The sequence below is a fragment of the Crocodylus porosus genome, unplaced genomic scaffold (assembly GCF_001723895.1).
Source record: "Crocodylus porosus isolate Cpor-Errol unplaced genomic scaffold, CroPor_comp1, whole genome shotgun sequence".
NCBI classification, from domain to species: domain Eukaryota; kingdom Metazoa; phylum Chordata; order Crocodylia; family Crocodylidae; genus Crocodylus; species Crocodylus porosus.
The window spans coordinates 28,448,168-28,453,651 of NW_017728949.1; the positions used below are offsets into that span (position 1 = coordinate 28,448,168).

Sequence of the window (5,484 nt, forward strand, 5' to 3'; positions counted from 1 at the left end):
GGCAGGGGAGGAGAGAAGGGGATGTGGTAGTGCGGCTTGTTTATTCTGTGCACCAGAACTCTGGCCTTGTAACAGGCCAGAGTTTGTGTTCAAAGACCCACCAGTACCTAATCACTGCACTGTACTGCACAGAAGTGGCTAGAGTGCACAACACCAAGTCAAAACATTTTTCTTAAAAAAAAGGTCTCACTCCTTTGGGAGAGATAAAACAGTCAACACCAAGCTATATGCCTCATTTATACTCTTATAATAATAAAGATACTTTTGCTTCCCCTTCCACATGTAAAGCAAGCCTTTCCTTTCTCCGTTGACTAAACTAATCACACATCTCTGTATAACACAGAACAGCTGGATTTATACATTTCTGTTTGCCATGTCAGTGAGACATGACTCATGCAAGGTCCTCATATATGATAAGTTTATTACACTTGAGTAAATGACAGTCTTGGTGGCAAATCTAGGCATAATACTTTGCAACAGTGGGCTTTTTGGTAAGAGTGCCACAAGTTAGCCCTGTGTCCTCCCCAAGTACCACTCCAATCCCCTTTCCCTGCTCAAATTGCTGCTCTGCATTTTGCTTCCTGCCTTATGTGTCACTGTGGAGCGTTTCATCTCTCTGATTTGCCACATGCCATGCCACGTATAGAGCCTCCCTATGCCATTTGTGGGACACGTGGCCACCCCTCCTTCAAAACATCTGCTCTTCCTAAGAACTCACTGACAACAGTTAAAACACAGCTAAAAATATAACTAAGATAATCAAAGAAGGGGACAAGGACTTGAATACTTGTTCAAGTTGTGACCTATATGTTGGTGGGTGGGAAAGAACATAAATACAGTCGTTGAGGTGATGATTTCATCTGATATTTATTTGACCACTAAAACAGGTAAACCCTTACTGGCTATCAAGCAAAATCCCACGCATAGGGAGTAGTCCCTCTGGTCTTCCAACATCAGTCCTCTAATGATTTGGTACACGTTTGTAAGCCTCATAAGGGATAATGTCCTTGACTCCCATTCTGTAACAGAAGCTAGAAACAAGTCCCCAACCTCCACAAAGCTGTACAGTCTTGTAAGGATAAAGTGCCTGAATTGAAGCCAAAAATGTAACCAATGCACTTCCTGTGACAGCTTTACAGATTGTACAAAATAAGAAAATGAACAATACAAAAAGAAAGGAATTCAGTTAAAACCACCAGTGTCCTATTCATCCACCAGCCCCCAAAGTTCAACCACCAGCTCCCAAAGTTCATCTTCAGATGCTGCACAATGCACCCTGCCACCCCCAAACTGACAACACAGCCCTGAAACCTTGTCTAGCCTGCAGTGCCATTTATATTAAGCGGGGGCAGGTGAGACAGATAAGGGCATTTATACACATACCTTTTCATCCCAAGATACACTGGAGATCAGAGAAAACTCAATTACTTGAGTCTGCTCCGCACATGAGCTGATGCACACTGTACAGTGCCACATGCAGTTGTATAAGCAGCAAAATGCGCATCAGCACACAGAAAATGGCGGTGGTGCACTTTTGAACTAAAGCACCTCCAAGGTGTTTTAGTTCAAGAGCACATCACTGCCATTTTCTGCGTGCTGATGCACATTTCACCACTTATACAACTGCAAGCATCGCAGTGCTGGGCGCTATTCAAAACACCTGGCACTGCAGCACTTGCACGTGTAAAAATGCCCCAAGAGTTCAATCCCTCTGCCTCACTGTAGCTCTGCTGGCTACAAAAAGGGTTAAATGCAGAACTCACCAACAGATCTCTCCAGCAAAAAAAGCATATTGAGTGGCATTTCTCTGTCTTATCCTAACACTTAAAGACCCCTGCACTTTCAACTGTCTTGCACAAGCAACATCTGTTACAAGAGACCAGAAAAGTCACAAAAGGTGGGAGGAAGCCAACCCCCCCCCTACACACTATACCTAATCAAGATGTTAATATCCAAGAAAGTTCTCAAATGTATGACCCCCTCCCAAAAATATCCTAATAGATTTTAACGCAGGGAGATTTTTAATTTATTTCATCCCTCTGCGAAAACGCTGACTAGAAGAAAAATGCACTGAGAAATCCATCCGGAGATCTGTTATCTACAACAGCAGTTTCTTATAACAAACATCAGAAACTTTACAATTCAGGTGTTTATTTTTAAAATGGTATGGATGGCCAAGACACCTTTTAATAGAGGGGCTTCAATCAGTTTCCATGACTGCATGCAATGCACACCTAATTCTATGCAGTGGGATGCTGATACTCATTTTAATAGACAAGGAAAAGAGAGAAAAAGATTAAAATATATGGATTTGAGTGCAATGGGGGGGGAGGAGAGAAAGATTAGGTAAACTCCATCCATTATTAAAAATATTATAGAAAATTTCTCCATACTTCAAAAGAATCTGGACTTTCCATTTTCATTCTAAATGGTCATTTTCATTAGTATAAACAGAAATCACTTTATAAAGTAATAACATTTTTACTCAAGAGCTCTTCAGTTATTTCTCCTGACCTAAATGCTTATCAACAGATGTCTTGTTTTAGAGACCACTCTAAAACAGTCACTTCTAAGCCATGAAGACAACTTTGGTTAAAAAAAAAAAAAAATCAAAAATTTTTTTGAAAAATGCATGTGGCTAAACATCTGTGCACAATATTACTATTAAAACCTTGGAATTAAAAAAATAAATTCAAAGTTCCACAGGTTCAGTCCAAGATACCTTCCTAAAATTTCACACAGTAGGCAAACAGCTATTCAGAGGCAACACATTTTCCCCATTTCCCTTCACATACATGACCAGTTGTTTTAATTTCCAGAAACTACAACAGTATTCCCAACACATACATGCCTCTACTCAGAATTCCATATGGAGGTCGTCAGAGTCTGGGTGCACCGAATTCCTGTGTCAGGGGATTTAGGGTCATCCCACAGATTTCTCACAGCTTCAGATTTTCTGCAGATTTTAACAGCTTTGCACGTTTCAGGTTGCCTGGGAAACCTTCAGAGTCCTTCCAGCCATTGCAACATGTAGTAATATATTACTAGTTAGTGCAGGGGCGGGCAAAGTCTGGCCCGCGGGCCAAATCAGGCCCATGGCAGACTCCAGGGCATGCAGGCAGCAGATCAGAGCTCTGCCCAGCTCCGGACCACCACTGCAAGATCCTAGCCCTGGCCCCAAAGCAGCTCCCTGCCCAGCCATGCACCATGCCAGAGCTGGTGGGGCTGGTCTCCATGGAAACCTTGGCCCCGCTGCTACTGGGATCTCCATGAAAACCAGTCATAGTGACGCAAGCAGGGGCTGCTGGGAAATGGAATCCGGCTACCAGCCAGATCCGCCATTTTGCCCACCCCCAGTGCTCCACTCATATTAGATACCACATGGGATTTCTGTGTAAACCAAAGATTTACCCATACAACCTCAGATGGATCTAAGATCTCTTATTAAAGGCCTTTAACCTTTCATTGGTTTCCAATGCAACTAGTCACAGCTGCTCAATGAAGTAAGCAGCTTCCCTCTCAGCACCTGGGGTAAACAGAGGTCCCTCTTTTTCCTGCTTTCTGCTGCCCGCTTGATCTAATGCTGTGCTGTGCCTTACCTGCCACTGTGCTACCTGGCCCCTGTGCCACACACCACGCACAGAGGCAGCCTTTGCCACTTAGTTGGTCACACCACTGAACTCACAGGATTGGAAGAGATCTCCTATGTCATCAAATCCAATCCCCATCTATCACAGGCAACCATGACTTACAAACCCTTTCAGAAACTGAATGAACTCTATGCTGCCCTGCTGTGCTCCTCACCACCTACATGCATTGCTGCTGCTGCACGCATGCACGGTGCATTTATCCACCAAATTATCGGCTGTGTCAAGCAAAAAAAGCCAATTTCCAATACAGTCGATTTTCTTTATATCAGTGCCAATCCAATATCGGACCAATGTATCATTGCACCTCTAATCAATATCAGTTTCAAAGCTGGTGTTAGCTACTCTCTTGTGCTGAGTCTGCACAAAATAACTGGCATGCTTAATACAGCACAGCCTTTACCATTGAGATCTACACAGATGGCAAATGGCTAGTGTTATAAATACCTGTGCAATATAAATGATTGCTCATGTTAGCTGTGCATTTTAAGTGGTGGAGACAGTGTCAATAGACAGCTCTATCGCCCCTTCTGCGCCTTTGTTTTGTGGGCTAAACAAACAAAACTCTTTGGGTCTCCTCTCCTATGATAGATTCCCATTCCCCCACTCAGCCTAGTAGCCTTCTCTGTACCCGTTCTAATTCAGATTTACCAGTCCTGAACATGGATAACCAGAACTGGACACAGAATTCCAGATAAGGTTTCACCAGTGCTTTGTGCAAGGGTGTCAGTATTTCTTTACCTCTACAGGAATCTCTCTCCAGAAACATCCTCTTCTTATTTATACCCTCTGGGTGTTCTTATCTTTCATTCCCTGTATTGTACTCTTTCCCTCCCTTGCTTCTCATCCAAATAGTTTATGCCGCTTTTCCAACTTATTCCATCGCTCTCTCCTATCCACCTACCCACATTCACTCAGCCCTGCAGAAATACAGCTTCATACATTAAAAATGTTTATCATACCTTAATCTCACTCACACACACATGCACATCCCTATACCTTCCTCCTCCTGGCCCGTAGCCTATATGACTAATTCTTATCAGGGTACTTACCTGATCCAACCTTTGCAACTGATAAACCTGAGTCCAGCTTCTCACTGCTAGGAAGAGCATTCCTCTCAACTCTTCTCCTTACTCTCAGGCAAGAGCCTTCTGACCACTTCCTTGAGATATTTTCATCACAATTAATCAATCCCAAGACTCACGTTAGTGATGAAACAAAAGGATATCTCTAGCAGCCTCTCCCTCCCTCAGCCAATGCTTTCTTCCACTGCCTCTCCATTTTGCTTCTTACCGCCTTGCAAAGCAACCGTGGATGGAAATTGACCAGGATATTGTCAGTTTCATTCACAACCCCCCACACTCTCCCCCACTCCCCAGCACGTGCACACACACACTTTTCCTAGCAGCAGATCTATTTTTTTCTCAGAATGGTACCCAGAACACCTTTATTCAATGATGGCAGTAACTCCTTTGATCACAAAGGCCACAATTAAGCTTTCACTTCAGGAAGAGGTTTCAACATGGGGGAATTAGAATATTTAAGACTCAGTTTTGCAGAGACAGCATTCCTAGTTTATCACCCACAGGCATTCCCATCTTGATTTTACACTTCAGATTAGTAATATCCAGAAACATCTATAAGACCACGACTAAATTACAGCATCTACATTCATTCTACTCCACGATGTGTACATACAGTGGATACCTTAGAGCTACTGCCTTTTTAAGATCTAAAGATAACCCATGTGATTTTTCATGCAAGTGAACAGGCTGTGCAAGCAATAAAAAATTATGTACAGCTACTCCTCGCTTAATATCGTAGTTACGTTCTTGAA

At 43.0% G+C, this 5,484-nt stretch overlaps 1 protein-coding gene across 3 annotated transcripts in view; it reads right to left on the minus strand.

Moving 5' to 3' along the window:
- MYO1B (myosin IB) overlaps positions 1–4,922 on the minus strand; it is a 183,936-nt gene extending 179,014 nt beyond the window's left edge. For 2 of the 3 annotated variants that reach the window (XM_019554106.1, XM_019554104.1), the window contains exon 1: positions 4,852–4,920. The gene's annotated coding sequence lies outside the window, so the exon portion shown is untranslated. Of the gene's footprint in view, positions 1–4,851 lie in introns of all 3 variants that reach the window. The other variant, XM_019554102.1, reaches the window with a different exon arrangement.
- Positions 4,923–5,484: the final 562 nt, after the last annotated feature.